Source organism: Lepidochelys kempii, chromosome 2, assembly GCF_965140265.1.
Source record: "Lepidochelys kempii isolate rLepKem1 chromosome 2, rLepKem1.hap2, whole genome shotgun sequence".
Lineage (NCBI taxonomy): Eukaryota > Metazoa > Chordata > Testudines > Cheloniidae > Lepidochelys > Lepidochelys kempii.
Window position 1 is genome coordinate 195,159,274 of NC_133257.1, and position 16,561 is coordinate 195,175,834.

A 16,561-nucleotide genomic window follows, 5' to 3' on the forward strand; every position below is an offset into this window, starting at 1 on the left:
AACACTTTAAGGCAAGTGATAGACTCACTTGTAAACTTATTTCTAACTCTAATGTGGTTTTGATATATTTATGTGGATGTAAAGAGCTGCTCACCTTTGTGTGGGGAATCCAACTTAATTCCAGTTGAAAATTATCCTCCAGATAAAGGGACCAATCCTACTAGATGAAGTTGAGGGAACTCTGCACCTGCTAGGATTGGGTCCAAAGACATCTTCAGGAGTGCTTGATCTCTGTTAGAAGATATCAGTTTATTGATGGAGCATTTGCTTGCCAGCTGTGTCCTAGGACTTGTATAAAAATGTGTTTCTCTTTTAGAGTAAGTTCCTTGCAAAGTACTTGACAGAGGGATTTTTTATACCCATAATGATGTACCTTACAAAGACACTTGTTACACCCGAAGCACACATTATATAGCTCATTTTCTGATGCATTGTCCTCAGTGTATTCCTGTAAAATACATTTCCAAAAGTAAAGGCTAAAATACTAGTAAAATCCGAACTTCTCTGCTGGACAATCAGTTCACCATCACACCCCAAGATACTGGGGTTGTTCTTATCTGCAGCATGCATGTTCCATCATCCTTCATTTCTGCCTATCTGCTCTATTGTTTAAGAACCAGAAGTGCTGGAAATTACAAGACTATTGCTTGCGTGAAGCACTAGGGCAGTGTGATGTATTACAATAATTTTATATATTGTGATATATGTGAATGCATTAGTCATAAGAACACACTTTATAGATGATTGTGGTACGTTTTCAATTCCAAAAGCAAATCAGACAAGCTACGGTAAGTCAAGGGATGGTGAAGTACATATGTCTGCCTATCCAGACAGCTACAAGGTCTAACTGTTGGCTTTGCAGACTTGACAGTTTCTTTAAATATATTTCTCCTATCTCAGTCCAGACACTGAATAACATTAGCAGATGGAGACAGGAAGCTTTTCAATTTTGCAGTTGTTGTTCCAGCTATAAAAGCAAGAGCCAGATTGACATTCCACTTGCTTTCTGTCTTTAGCAGATAGAAACTAAACTAAATTCTGGTTTCATTTGAGCATATGAACAGACATTCTGTTTTGGGCCCTAGGTTTTGTTTGATATCTCCAGTTGCTGTTTGACCTTGTGGTTCTCCAAATGCAAATGATTGTCCTGATTCACTGAAGAGTTCTGTGATTTTTTTGTGTGTGTGTGACTTTTTTCCTGTCTGTGTAGTTGGAAAAGATTGTGAGCAAAATGTACCCCAAGTGACACACTTGCATCTTCCTGCACCAACTTAGCTACTGTGTCCCTGTGGGATTCTCTTAAAGGAGAGCACATAGGGAAGTTCTTTTAGGGGGCAGCTCTGATCTCTGCAAGGGGCTCTATTTGAGTGTCCTTGGGGGATGCACCCAAACAGTTAGTTGCCCCCACCAGCCCTCCCCAGAAGCACTGTCTTCTTCAAGGACAGAACAGCTGAGTGCTGCAGGACCCCTGGCAGAGTGGAGGTTTTGGGTATTTTGTGTGCCTGCCTCACTCCATACTGTGGGCATACTTCACAAGCTAATAATCTGCTAGTATTGGAACTGATTAAACTTGACAGTATATTTTCCTTTAATGAAATACGCAGTGGTCTCTGACTTACCCATTAGTTAATCAATATTTTCAGCATTTGCCTACCATCCTGAATTTAGCATAATTTAAAATGGCATTGGCTAAACCTGAATTGCTAGTTTACTATAGAGTTTCTCTCTGCCTTTTTTTTTTTTTAAATAGGAGGGTAAGAGAAGGATTGGAAGAGGATTATGTAATTCAAATTTTATCCAGCAGTGCGGTCAATGGACCTAGATGAGCATATGATGTAAATTCACTTTAGTTAGAAATTGCATAATTTATTTTTCAGATAAGTACATGACAATTCTCTTAAGTGAAGTATTCTTTTTTAAAAAGAGGGAAAAAATGTATTGCCATGAGTATTCCTTGCTCCTGGATAAATTGTAAATTGTTGCATTGGACTTTTGACTTGTTTAGTACTAGAGAAAACTGGTAAGAATAGCTGTCAATTAGAAATTTCTTGCTAGAAGAGTGAGAGTTCAGGCCAATTTTGTCCTTCATACCTATTTGGCATTCCTTCTTTTCATAGCCCTTCCATCTTCAGCATGCACACAACAATTTCATCTTGATGGGGGAAAATGCTTAAGCGATAAAACTTTTTATTTTTGAAGAGAAAAATAATTACTCTGTGCTTTTTGATTTCTTGCTTTCCCCCTTCCTGCCCTTTTTTTATTACAGTATCTTCCATGACTGCTGATGCAACAAAGTGAATTTTAAGCCACTGCAGCTTGGATATCAATATATAATTTGATAATACATGCTGAGCATTAATAGTCTGACCTAAGGAGTAATGAAATTATGGATTGCAGTTTATCACTTACAGACTCTTTAATGTGTTGTCATTGCCCCAAACCCCACCTGGCTCTGCCCAAGGGACTTTATACCTGTGGCTAAGGTATTTTATTCCCCTCATCTGTTTCCACTTGATAGACTCCATATCCATTATGCTCTTCCTCCTCCCCACATTTTGTTTTGATGTATTTTAAAAATTGCAGGTGTCTTGCATTTATTAATCATTCATAAAATACATTGGTAAAGTGAACTGTAGGAATGTTGCTGTTTTGTATGTGGAGGCTTGGGCTCTGCAGCAGATGTAATTCATAATCTCTGGGCATCATTTTGCAAGTAGTTTTAACCATTCTGATGTCTGAGTTCTAAATGCCAATGCCATTTTAAATAGACAGAGTCCTTTTTCTACCCAGTTATAAAATAAAATGTCTTGTTTTGCACAAGATAAAAGCTGTGTATGTAGCGTAGTATGTACTGCTTTTGTGACTTTCCCTGTACATTTCAGCATATTAAGATATTTCAGCAGTTGAACTAATGCTACTAGTTGAAAGATGCTGTCCCTTTTTAACAATAGATTTTAATTATTTTATTTACTTTCCACTTGAAGTAATATCCCCTCATAAGCTTGAAAATAACATCTTTCCCTCCTGTCTTTTTGTCTCATCACCTGGCAGATGTTTTTCCTGCTAGTTCTCTCATAAAGCAGCAGCCAAATGCAACTATGCTGTGATTATTTTTTTAGCTTTTGTTGTCTACATAATCACTGATATCTGTCTTCAATAGTGGGAGTCCAACTCTGAATATAAGGGTTAACTTTGCATTCCCTATGCTGGATGGAGCTGTCTTTGTTGTAGCAGAGTGTGGTGTTTACATGCTGCTTGTAATTATTAGAACTGGGAGCACTGGCTGTTGGGAGTCTGAAAGGACAGGAAACAGGAAGGAGTGGGGAGGAGTTGAAGAGGCTGAGTGAGAGCTACTGAGGGTGCAGCAGCAGCAGCAGCTTGGTAAAGAGGTTTCCACTTTAAAAATAAAGTCCTGTTGAAGTTTGTTCGTACCTTGCCTGGTTGTTATAACATTTTGGTGATGAGGATGGATCTTCTGCCTCTGAACGCACCTGCACCCTTTTTACAAAGCCCAGGTGACCCTCCAATTGCTTTTGCTGCCTGGATCCATATGTTTGAGAATTATCTGCTTGCAGTCAGTGCTACAGAGATTTCTGAAGTAAGAAAACGTGCTCTGCTAATCCACTGCCTTGGAGTAGAAGGGCAGCGTATATTTTATGCTTTTCCCCTTGCAGATGATAAATATGAGACTGCACTCACTGCATTAAAGAACTTTTTTGTGCCAAAGGTGAATGTAGTAGTTAATCGCTACAGATTTTGCCAGCGTGAGCAGAAACAGGGGAGACTGTAATGCAATATATTGTATATAGTAATGAAGTATATTGCTTCCCTGTGGAGTCTGATTGTAACTTGTGACTTTGGGAGTATGGCAAATGAGATGATTAGAGACAGCTCATTGAGAAAACAGCCATGCTTCGTGTAAGAGAACGCTTACTTCTAGAATCACAACTTACACTAGAAAAAGCAATAACCATTGCTACTCAGATTGAGTCAGCTACAGCTGAAGCCAAAATAATGAGCATGGATACAGGAGGCACAGTCCAGGCTGTGACTCCTTTGCAGAAAAGTTCATTATCACTGCAGACAAACAATTACAAGAGGAAAACTAATGAAAAACCACCGAATCAGCAAATTCAAAATACAGTAAAAGCATGCTTTCGCTGTGGATCCCCACAACACCTTGCAAGCTACACAGGATGTCCGGCAAAAGTAGCTCAGTGCAATCATTGCAAAAAGATTGGGCATTTTGCTGAAGTATGTTGCAGCAGCCAGTTCAATCAACACGTGCATGCAGTTACAATACCAGATGTTACTGTGCTGAACGTGGACAAAATCACTAATGCACATATTCCATAACAAATAAAGTGCACTGTAAACGTTTCCACCATACCCTCAGGCAAATCACACTCTATTCAGCTAATGTTGGACACTGGCTCAGCAGTATCTATACTACCTGATTCCATCTATTTGCATTACTTTAAAGATGTGCCTCTTACTGAACCCAAACTTCACTTGGTGTGCTATTTGACAAACCATATTCCAGTACATGGCTGCCTGCCAGCAATAGTTACTTTTGGTGGTTGCTGTGTAACTGCAGAGTTCTACATTGTCCACAAAGGCACTCCTATCCTTGGCAGAGATTTATTGGCTGCTTTAAATCTCAGGGTAGTTAATGGACGAATTGATCTTCCTCAGCAAAGCACTCTTGCAGTACACACACCGGTTTCAGCTGGGACTCAACACCAGGTTGAGGAGAAACTCGGCTGTGTTTATGGGTTTCTGCATAAAGATAAAATGCGGAATCATGTGATGCCTGTACGGCAGAAGTTATGGTGCTTACCATTTTCAGTCAGGGAAGCTGTTTCAGAGGAACTCAGAAAACTTGTTAAAAAGGACATTATTGAAGGGATTGACTCCTCGGAATGGGTTTCACCTATAGTAGTGACGCAGAAGAAGGGTGGAGGCATTCGCCTTTGTGTGGACTTAAGGGAGCCAAATAAAGCTATTGTGATTGACAGCCGTCCTCTTCTTCACATAGAAGTAGTATTTGCAGAACTCTGTGGAGCAAAGATGTTTTCTACTCTTAATTTGCAGAGCGCATACCACCAGGTTATGTTGCATGAGGATAGCAGAGACCTCACAGCATTTATTACACGTGAGGGACTATTTCGTTTTAGACGTGTTCCATACGGTCTCACATCTGCCCCAAGTGCCTTCCAAAAAATTATATAATTGATTCTGAAGAATCAACATGGAGTGCAGTGCTATCTGGATGATATTATCGTGTTTGGAAATACTTCTGAGGAGCATAACAATAACCTGCAGTCTGTACTAAACTGCATCAGCAAAACAGGCCTCCAGCTCAATAGGTCCAAATGCAAATTTAGACAAACTGAACTCTCCTTTCCGGGGCATGCAATTTCACGGGCTGGACTAACACCTGATCCAGATCATATCCTGGCAATTTCAAATGCTCATCCTCCAACAGATTTGCAAACCGTACATTCCTTCTTGGGTCTTACCTCCTGGTATGTAAAATTCATTCCCAATTATGCTTCTGTCATTGAACCGTTATGAGAATTACTATGGAGAAGTTCAACCTTAGTGTGGACAACGGATGCACAAGCTAGTTTTGAAACGGTGAAAAACTTGATTGTATATAGTCCAGTACTTGCACTATTCAGTCCTGCATTGCCCACAATTGTGGCTGCTGTTGCTGCTGATTATGGACTTGGGGCTGTCCTCACACAACTTCATGAGGACAACACAGAGAGGACTGTTGTGTTGCTTCAAGGACACTAAGTAATGCAGAGAGAAAATATTCTACAATCGAAAAAGAAGCGCTTGTGTCTGGGCTACTGAAAAATGGAGAACTTACCTGTAGGGCTGCACGTTCAAGTTGTGCACAGGCCACGGCCCTTTGACGACGTTGCTCACCACGAAAGGACTGGGAAGAGCAGGATATCGTATTGCTACATGGTCTGCAAGACTACGGTCTTTCAATTATGAACTGGAATATAAGCCTGGAAACCACAATGTGGTAGCTGATTGCCTTTCTCACCTGCCTTTGCCTTCACCAGATAGTCCACCGGAGGATGAGGATGTAGTTGTGCTTATTACAAGCACTCTTACTGAAGTTGCAAGAGAACAATTTCAAGCTGCTTGTTCAGCGTGTCCAATTCAACAAAAACTACGGGAATTTCTGACAGAGATGGCCCAGTAACCCTAAAAACCTTGACCCAGTTTTGCTGCCTTATTTTAGAGTTTGGGATGAACTTTCTTTGCATGATGGCTGTGTGCTACGAGGTACGCACCAGCTACTTGTGCCAGAAGAATTACAGTAAAAACTCATACACCTGGCACATGATACTCAAGGAATTGTCCGAACCAAACAAGAACTACGGAATCTGTATTGGTGGCCAGGGATGGACTCTCAAACTGAAGCACTCATAAAATCCTGTCACTTGCCAAATGCATAAGACAGCAGTGACATGTACCCCTCCATTACAGCCTGTTCCTCTTCCTGAATCTATATGGGGAAGAAGTGGCGATTGACATTGTAGGATCCTTTGATACTGCTCCAATTGACTGCCATTATGCCATCACTTTAATAGACTATTTCAGTAAATGGCATCGCAAATCTCTTCTGCTACAGTAATTAAGTTCTTCTCTTCAATTTTTAGCAGGGAAGGTAACCCCAAAAAACTGGCTTCAGATAATGGTAGTCAATTTACTTCCCTGGAGTTTGAAACTTTTCTAGCAGAGAGGAACATTTTACACAGAAGGTGATCCCTATATTACCCTCAAGCCAATGGGAAAATCGAATGATTTAACAGAAGTTTGAAAGAGAGTTTGCAAACGGCTAAACTGGAAGGGCAATTGTGGGTAATCTTCACTTCTGATTTCTTGCAAGCATACCGGGCTAAACAACACAAAGAGCACCCGCAGAGTTACTGCATGGGAAACAAATGAATACTAATACTTTTCAGGGCGGGGGGAAGAGGAGAGGAGGTTTGGTGGGTGGAGGAGGAGGGGAGCAGTTGATTCTCTATATGTCACTATGGATATGGTGGAAAAGTGTTATTAAGCAGGAAATTTTAGTGTTTCCTAAAGGCGGTCACATTCTGGATTAATCTAAACTCGTCTGGAAGCTGGGTCCCCTCAACTCAGAGTGCTTTGTCCTCAGCTTTCATGTGCTTTATTCTGGGTTTTGTTTTGTTCCAGAGTAGCACAGTTGTCTTGGTGGCTTGTAGACCTAGCTGTGTTCTTTAATGTATCTGGGACCTTATTAATTTGCTGCTTTGAAGATGAGGACTAAGACAATAAAGTGCCAGTAGAAGTGGAGAAAATAGGGTCCAGGCTGAAACATGGCAATCGTGTGAGATAGATGGGGAGAGGATAGGCTTGACCACAGTCATCCAACACATTTTTAAAATGGCCTAAGCCCTAACTACACTAATGCTTAAAAATGTGAGAGCTAAAATGTATTAGGTCAATTTTAAAAATGCATTCTCTATTTTTCCTAGTCTAGGCACAGCCTTAATAGAACCACAGTGGAGAACCAGATACACAGTTGGGTATCATCAGCATATTGATGACTTGGAGTCCATAATTTATCTTCTATCTGAATGGTCTCCTATTGAAGAGAAGGGGGAGGTACAGAACCCTTTGGGAATCCACAGGTGTCATTTGAAGGAGGCTGATTTCTCTTTAAGCTCCTTCTTCTGAAGGAACAAAAAATTCTTTATGTACTAAGAGATCACAGTCTCTAAAGGCACAATTAGTCTAGTAATTGGTGTTACTTTAATCCCTGTCAGAACAGACACATCTCTACGTTCTGACAGTCCTTAAAGAGAGCTCTGATTCCTCTTTCAGTGCTACTGTGCTATTAAAATTAATTTGTTTCCTCTCTGACCATACTTAAAGTTTTGTTAAAGAATTCTGTGCCTTTTATGATAAATTGCATGCCCATGGGGAGGGGAGAGAACTTTGGGCTGACATTCAGCATTAAATGTAAATTAAATCTGAATCGACCTTTTGCTTAAAATAGAACAAGTCATTTAAATTACTACCCTTGAGGGAATCAGCTGGCTACACTATAGAATCGTAGACACCCCTGTCAAACAAACAAAACCGCAACACAAAAGTGTTCTGTTTTTTGTCTTCTCTTGTGGTGTAAATACTTAGCGCACTGCTAGAATCTGTGCATCTGCCGCTGACTATCCCTCAGATTTCCATCATGGTAATATGCAGGAAAGAAGATTTAAGATCCTGTGCAGGGGTGGATATAAGCTCCTGATTCAGTGGGTGCACTGAACTGCTGAGGGGTCACCCACCATCTGCAGCACCCGCCCCCCCCCCCAGCACCACAACCCTAATCACAGCCCAATGTGGAGGGGAGGCACTGACCATGTAGCTGAGCTAGGGCCACGCTCCTTGTTTTAGGCATTGCAAGCTGGCATCCACCATGACAGAGAGGTGGTTGGGCCAAATATGAGTAGCACTGTGACCCTATGTGCCAGGTAGCAATACCTGGAGCAGGAAGCCAGGCCCAGCCGCATATGACAGGAGCTGCTACTGCAGGGTGAGTGCAGGACGGGCTCCCTCTCCGAACATGCCTAAGAAGTATATGTTTGCCTGTTTTTGCACCCTTGGTTTCGTGAGTTCTGTGGGTGCAGGTGAAACCATGATCCCCGTTAAAGCCGTCCCTGGATCAACGTGAAGGGTGCGATGTGTATACCTCTCAATATCAGTGTTCAGCAGTGATTTGAAAAAGTCTAAGATGCTGGTTGTCATGCTGGAGAGGCTGTTGAGGAGTCCTTTTCACAGATTATAAAGCCACAGCTTCACTTTCAGCTCTTTTCTGGGAACATCCTCAAGCTGCTGAATCTCTTCGGCTGGTGGTAGTGGCCCTGTTAATTTGTCATTGTTGTCTAGCGGGCTTAGGAAGCCCAGTGTTATCTTAATGTGGATAAAGGATTGATGGTGTATGGTAGAGTGTTTCCTAAATGCAAATCAATCTGTTTGTTTGACTGTGTGCTTGGATTTTATAGAAAAATGGGCATGGAGCCCTTTGCACAAACCATCTGAGACTTACAGTGGGGTTTCTGTTCTATATAGGTTCTTATACCACCCTTACAACCATAGAAGCACCTTCTAGCCATGCATTAAGATCTGGTACGTGCAGAGTGTGTTCTTGTATTTTAGACATTCATAAAGAGAATATTGATTATAAAAGTTTTATAGGATGAGAATGTTCCCTTTGTTCCAAATCCTTTGCCTCCACTGAACATTTTTGAGGGATGTATTAAATTCTGGACTTGAGATTTTGTACCAATTTGTAACTAGATTGAGGCTCTTCCTTTTAGCCTGTCAGCCTCCAGAATTTGAGGATTGTAAATCTGTGTTCCTTTCATCTAGTAAAATAAATTATTGCATATCTGGAGATCCTTATGTTAGACAGCTTACTGATGGTTATTTGTTTTCTGTTGTTTACTATGTCGCTTTTTTCCCCACGTGCAGCCTGAGCTAGTTGTAGGTATATTTAATTCTGCAAAAGGGATTATTCTCCTGGATTTTAACTTGCCCATTTCATCTTCTCCTTTTCTATTCTTGATGTGGTTTTTTGAAGTGAGGATATCCTTTTTATGTGACTATGTAGTGAAGCACATTATCTAACAAAATACCCAGTATCAACTGTATTCAGCTAGCTACAGAGGGTTTGTGGCTGGTAAGAGATCCTTTAGATGTACTGGTTAAATATTGAACAACAGAATCTTCAGTTTGTTATGTACTTATGTTCACTTTGAGTTTTTTCAACCTCTGTTCATATATTTTCTGCGCCTAACCACTTTTTTTGTTGTTGCAAGACTACAGGTGCTAGCCAAATTCCACTTTGGATAATTGCATTCTGCCTACCTAAACTGTCACTTTGTGGTTTGTACTGAAAGAGGCAGTCTTCATTCCCTGTCCTGAACTGGGTTGACTTTTGTGCACTAGTTGGTAAACAACTTTAAGATCTTTGGCTGAAATGAAAAGATGTTATTTCAATTTATTATATGTTTTTAAAACAGAGTAAAATAAATCTGTCATGAAAATAAACCAGAATGCACTCCTTTTATCATTGAGACCTCTTTTTTTGCAGAAATACAAGCTGGACTTGCAGTTAATTTAGTTTCTGTTCAGTCTCCAGTAGACCGTAGACTATATCCCTCATATAATAGTTAAAAATGTTGATCGTCCTTTGAAAAAAGGTACTGATGTGTATTAGAATTTAAATATATTGGCATTCATAGTGTGAACTAAGATATAGGAAATCTGTGTATAGCAAGCAGACTAGAGTCCTGAATTATTTCAATGTGCAAACTGCGATTCCGGTTGCAGTTAACTTTTACTTACTGTGGAATTGTCCTTTGGAAGGGACAAAACTTCACTGTGGGCCAAATGCAACAGTAAATGTGCTTTATGGAGGAGATCTAAAAGGAGTTCAGAGGGAAGGAATTTTCTTCCCTCTGCCTTCCAGCTTGGTTTAGAGCAATTATAAAGCCACCCTGCTGCTCAGCTAGGACTGCTGTGTGTGTGCACTGTTTTAGGTAGGGTTGCCAACTTTCTGACTGCCGAAAACTAAGCTCTCTTGCCTTGCCCCTTCTCTGAGGCCCCGCCCCACTCCATCTCCCCTCCCTCTGTTGCTTGCTTTCCCCCACACTTGCTCATTTTCACCGGGCTGGGGCAGGGGTTTGGGGTGCAGCAGGGGGCTCCGTGCTGGGGTGGGTGGGACCGAGGAGTTCGGAGTGTGGGAGGGTGTGCCGGGCTGGAGCAGAGGGTTGTGGGGCTTGAGGGCTCTGGCTGGTGGCGCAGGCTCCAGGGTGGGGTTAGAAAAGAGGGATTCAGAGTGTGTGAGGGGGCCAGGGGTAGGGGTGGGAGGGGAGGGCTCAGGCTGGGGGTGCGGGCTCTGAGCTGGGGCTGAGGGGTTCGGGGTGCAAGAGGGGGATCAGGGCTGGGGGAGGGGGTTGGGGTGCGGGAGGGGGTGAGGAGTGCAGGGTCCAGATGGTGCTCACCTCAGGTGGCTCCCACAAGCGGCTGGCATGTCCCTGTGGCCCCTAGGCTTCTGGGAGCCATGCAGAGCCAGGGCAGGCAGTGAGCCTGCCTTAGCCCTGCTGCACCGCCAACTGGACTTTTAGCAGCCTGGTCAGTGGTGCTGTCCAGAGCTGCCAGGGTCCCTTTATCAATAGGGCATTCCGGTCAAAAACCGGATGCGTGGCAGTCCTAGTTTTAGGCCTATGGATCCCTATAGGGATGGACCCACTGGCCACTGTCAAACCCATCCTAAACATCCTTTGGACATCATCCCAGCATCTTCTGAGTGCACAGTCTCTGTGCAGTCTTTGTTTCTTCCTGCACCCCCCAGCCCTCCCCCACATTTTGTGCACAGCAACATTTGCCCCCAAGAGAAACCATTATCCATGTTTAGGCATCTTTCCTGTTGCTGGTCTGAGGTTTCAGCATTAATCACACCTCTCTGTCAAATCAGGTTTTTATTGTGGCAGGGGCTGTAAGCAGTCAGTGTTTGCAGCCGTTAGAGGTGGGTGTCCCATGTGCATGGTATCATTTTTTTTATAGGGCATTGACAATTATCTTATCTGTTTAGGCTGTAACCAATTTTGGGCAGACACTCTCTTACACAGCAGGGCTTCAGTCTCTACTGGGGCCTCTAGGTGCTAGTGTAGTACAGATAATAGATTAAAACAATATTAAAACTGTGACTCCTTATATCTTTTAGCAACTAATCAAGGTACAGGAAATAGAAATACAAAGGACACACATTCTGTTGAATTAAAAATCTATGTTTTAGGTGATGGACTTGTCGAGGCTCTGGAATGCTTTTCAGTGCTTTGCACTTGACTTAAATCTTTGTATTTGATACTCTGAGATCAGCTAAACAATAAGTACATGGTGCTAACATGTCCAGTGATGGAACGAGAACAGGAGGTTTGTGAGGAACATGTGCTGTATTACAGAGAGAGGTGCTTTTCTCTCTGCAGCACAGACATTGGAGGATTTCTTAATGCACTTTGCTTTTTCCATTATACATGAGTAAATCCTTTTTGTGCCGCATAGTGCAGTAAATGCCCCTAGCCTGTAATATGCTGTAATGACTTGTATGGCTGAATTAATCTGTGGGCAAAGATTCTACTTGTTAATCCTTTCACTATCAGACAATCCCAAAAATGACATCGGAGATAATCAATTGGAAATTCCCAGGTGAAGTATACTTAAGGATTATATGTACAATTACACTAAAAGTAGAATTAAATGACAGTAAACTGCTGCAGGAGCAGTGATAGAAAATGACTTACACTAATCTATCTAATCTTGATTTTAGAGCTCTCTGCACCAGTTACTGTGCTAGCAAACAAAATCCATTGTAAACCTGTTCATGTAAATGTTTTTTTACTGAGAGCAAATTTAAGCCAAAGCCTTCACATTTTATTTGGTGCCCCTAAATTCTATGTATGACACATTTTATGAGGATAATATCTTTACTTATGACAAAGGCCATGAAGTTTCATTAAAAAATCTGAACCCAATTCTGAACCAATACCCATCCCCAAATGCCATAATTGCAAGTGGAATTCAGTCAGTGTAAGAAGTTACAGAATATAAAGACTCAAATAATACCTATACTGTAAGATTTGAAAAATAAATTAAAACCCATTGAGCAAAAATTAACAAAAATACCAACACTAACTTTATTTCAATGTTGTGTATTAACTTAATTGATTTACGTTTTGTGCTGTCATCCATGTTCCTCTGTATATTATAGGCAGCATAGGTAGCATTGCCTATTAAGATTTCCCATCACTTCCCATTATCGGACCATCTTTTCACCTTTTCATAGCTTTGCCAAACTTTACCAGTTTAGGCTGAAATTTTTATGCCAGATGTCTTCCTCACATTGTGTTTTTCTATTTTTTTTTTTTTTTTTTAATTTCAGCCAAAACAGTTCTGATGTTTCTGAGAGTGAAGCTAAGGGGAAAATATGTTGTTTTTTCCTCGTTACAAAATTCAGTTGACTTTCTTTGAAAAACTCTATCTGGGCAAAGAGACTGGGAGGTGGTGCTGGGGGAGGGGTGTGAGGTGAGACTAGGATATTTTAGGCAAGGAGACTGGGGCTGGGATGAGAAGCCTGAGAATGGGGGTAGGGAAGAGACCAGTGGCACCAACTGAGGGGGCAGAGGGGAGAAGTTCCAACAGCCCCAGTTCCCCAAAGTTTTTGCACTTACTCAAAGTTCCACAGGCCACAGAGCCCCAGGGGGCCATGACCTGACCACTTCTAAGAAGTAGTCCTGTATGAAATCAATATGGCTGTGTGGTTGTGACATCACTGAAATTTTTACCTGGATGCCCCTCTGTACAGATGAAGAGGCAGCCGGGCTGAATTTGAGTAAGGGGCATTGTGACTTGGTGCATGGGGTCACAATGCCACTCAAATTTGGCCTGGCCATCCCTCCATCCAGATGCAGTGGTTGCCAGGCCAAATGGTATTGCAGCCTGGTGCACGAGGAATCTGTTCCTATAGGGCGGAGTGCAGGGGAGTCTGCTGAGAACTCCTGGCATCACCAGCTCATTCTTTTGTGGGTAAGAGAGAGGGGAGACTCCCTGGCTGAGGGAGACCCAGCCTTGCCAATGACCAGTTTGGTGTCAGTATAATGCCACATGATGGAATTTTTTTTCAGTTTGCTTTTAAAAAAATCCAACTAGGAAATTACACACAAAATTACATTTAAAGAACATTAACGTTGCAAAGTCAAGCATTCAAAAGTTAGGATATGCCAGAATTAAGGTGGTCTGTCCAACTTTTTTCTGTGTGTGGAATGAATGGTGGCTTGAATAAAGTTTAAAACCTTTGGGTGTATTTCTTCCCCCTCTTACTGCATTCAGTCTACCCCATCATTGCCTCTTTTGTCCCTCCTTGTTCATTTGATATCTTGCATTTATTAGGGTCTCTCCTCCATAATTCATACTCTACTTCCCTCAAGTAAACTTTCCTGGGAAGCGAACATTCCAAATAGACCCACACATCAAGAAATTGCAGACAAAGGAGGTGGGCCATGGACTTTAACAGGAAAAGGCTGTGATTTTTTTTCTGTAAATGCTCTACTTTTGTTTCAATGGTAGGGTGGGCTACATTTTGGGTAGTTACATTTTAAGAGTTTAAGGTTGGACATCAAGAGCTAGACTTGATGGCATTGCTGAGAATGATGTTAGCGGTGTAAGGCTAGCTGAAAGTAGTAAGGCTTAGGGAGCATGAAGTCGATGGATTGTCACACTGGATAAGGGACCACGACAAACAATAAAAGGTATTTCCTCATCCCCCTTGTCAGACTGGCTAAGGGAGGCAGTTTCAGGCAGTGTGTGGGGAGAAAGAGGAGATTCAAGTAGAAGGGAGAGACAAATTGCTCATGAAGGACGGGAGATAGGCAGTGCAGTGTACAAGAGAGTAAAGCTTTTTAAAAAAAGATTATAGCTTTATTTAAAACAAATTTAAAATATTTAATCCAAAATGGGAAATAAACTTTCTATTAGACCTCTCCATTTTAATAAATCAAGGCTGAAAAATACTGCCAATAGGCTTAGAAAGGTATGAAAGACTATTCCTGATCCAAAGAGCTTAATTTAGATGAGACAATAGAAGTACTTTCTGCCTATTTCTGGAGGTTATCCAGATGTAAAGTTGATGAGGAAACCCTAGTGTTCTGGCTAACACTTTCCTGTGAAATAAAATGGGTTCTGCTACTCAAGCCTGTTGCTGAGAACTGTAGTGGCTGCGGTGCTTACCTAAAACACTGCACTGTCTCATCTGCATCTAGTTTATTATAAAGCACTTTGTGAAATTTGCACTATAAAAGGCACTGCATAGGTCCAAATTCTATTGTACTCACACTTTCTCCAGACCTTATCACACCTTCAGCATCAAAGACGGTTGTTTCAATTCTGTTCTTGTTTTTACACCTGTGATATTAGAGGCAGGATGAGCTTGCTACTCTAGGTTTCAGAGTAGCAGCCGTGTTCGTCTGTATTTGCAAAAAGAAAAGGAGTACTAGTGGCACCTTAGAGACTAACCAATTTATTTGAGCATAAGCTTTCGTGAGCTACAGCTCACTTCATCGGATGCATGTAGCTCACGAAAGCTTATGCTCAAATAAATTGGTTAGTCTCTAAGGTGCCATTAGTACTCCTTTTCTTTTTGCTATTCTAGGGCACTTTCTACAATTATAACAGGCAACCTGTGAACATGCCAGTGCAGGTTTCAACTTAACCTAGAAAGGGTAGAAATCTTTTCTTGGATCTTTATGAAGCTCTTTACTGGTCTTGCTTGTGGGTCATGAAATCTGTGGAGGCAGTGATTTGTGACTAGCTAAAGGAAGCGCATCCTTATAAGAAATGACTGCTGTTCACGCTGGAGACTGAGCAAGTTACTGTTTTCTTCTTTAGTATTCCTTAGGTTTAAAAAAAAAAAAAAAGTTAGAGCTTTGGGGATTCCTCCCCTGACAAGGTCTTATTCAAGTAAGACATGTCCTTGCTATACTGATATACTATGTTTGCTTTTATATGGTCTGAATAACTGTTTTCCATTCCAAGAACGCCAGCTGCTGTTTTTTATGGGCATCTACTTTTGAAAAATTTGATTCTCAAAGCAAATCTGCCCACATCTAGAGGGAGATTTGTTTTCTTTGCTGGTGGCTGTGTCATCTTAGAAAATACATTTTTACAAAATACCTGTTGCGTGATATTGTATTAATTTTCTTGTTTGTCTAGATTAGCATAAAATACACTTTTATGATAAACAACGGGTGTTCGTCTCTAAGGTCTGTCTTTCTTTCTGTCTTTCTTTCTTTCTTTCTTTCATAGATTCATAGATATTTAGGTCAGAAGGGACCATTATGATCATCTAGTCTGACCTCCTGCACAATGCAGGCCACAGAATTTCACCCACCACTCCTAAAAAAGACCTCACACCTATATCTGTGCTATTGAAGTCCTCAAATTGTAGTTTGAAGACCTCAAGGAGCAGAGAATCCTCCAGCAAGTGACCCGTGCCCCATGCTACAGAGGAAGGCGAAAAACCTCCAGGGCCTTCCAATCTGCCCTGGAGGAAAATTCCTTCCCGACCCCAAATATGGCGATCAGCTAAACCCTGAGCATATGGGCAAGATTCATCAGCCAGATACTACAGAAAATTCTTTCCCGGGTAACTTGGATCTTACCCCATCTAAAAACCCATCACAGGCCATTGGGCCTATTTACCATGAATATTTAATTACCAAAACCATGTTATCCCATCATACCATCTCCTCCATAAACTTATCGAGTTTAATCTTAAAGCAAGATAGATCTTTTGCCCCCACTACTTCCCTCGGAAGGCTATTCCAAAACTTCACTCCTCTGATGGTTAGAAACCTTCGTCTAATTTCTAATCTAAATTTCCTAGTGGCCAGTTTATATCCATTTGTTCTTGTGTCCACATTGGTATTGAGTTTAAATAATTCCTCTCCCTCTC

General features: G+C 41.5%; 1 protein-coding gene across 2 annotated transcripts in view; it reads left to right on the forward strand.

Annotated features, from left to right (window-relative positions):
- OSBPL10 (oxysterol binding protein like 10) overlaps positions 1–16,561 on the forward strand; it is a 185,290-nt gene that overhangs the window by 115,723 nt on the left and 53,006 nt on the right. The window lies entirely within an intron of this gene.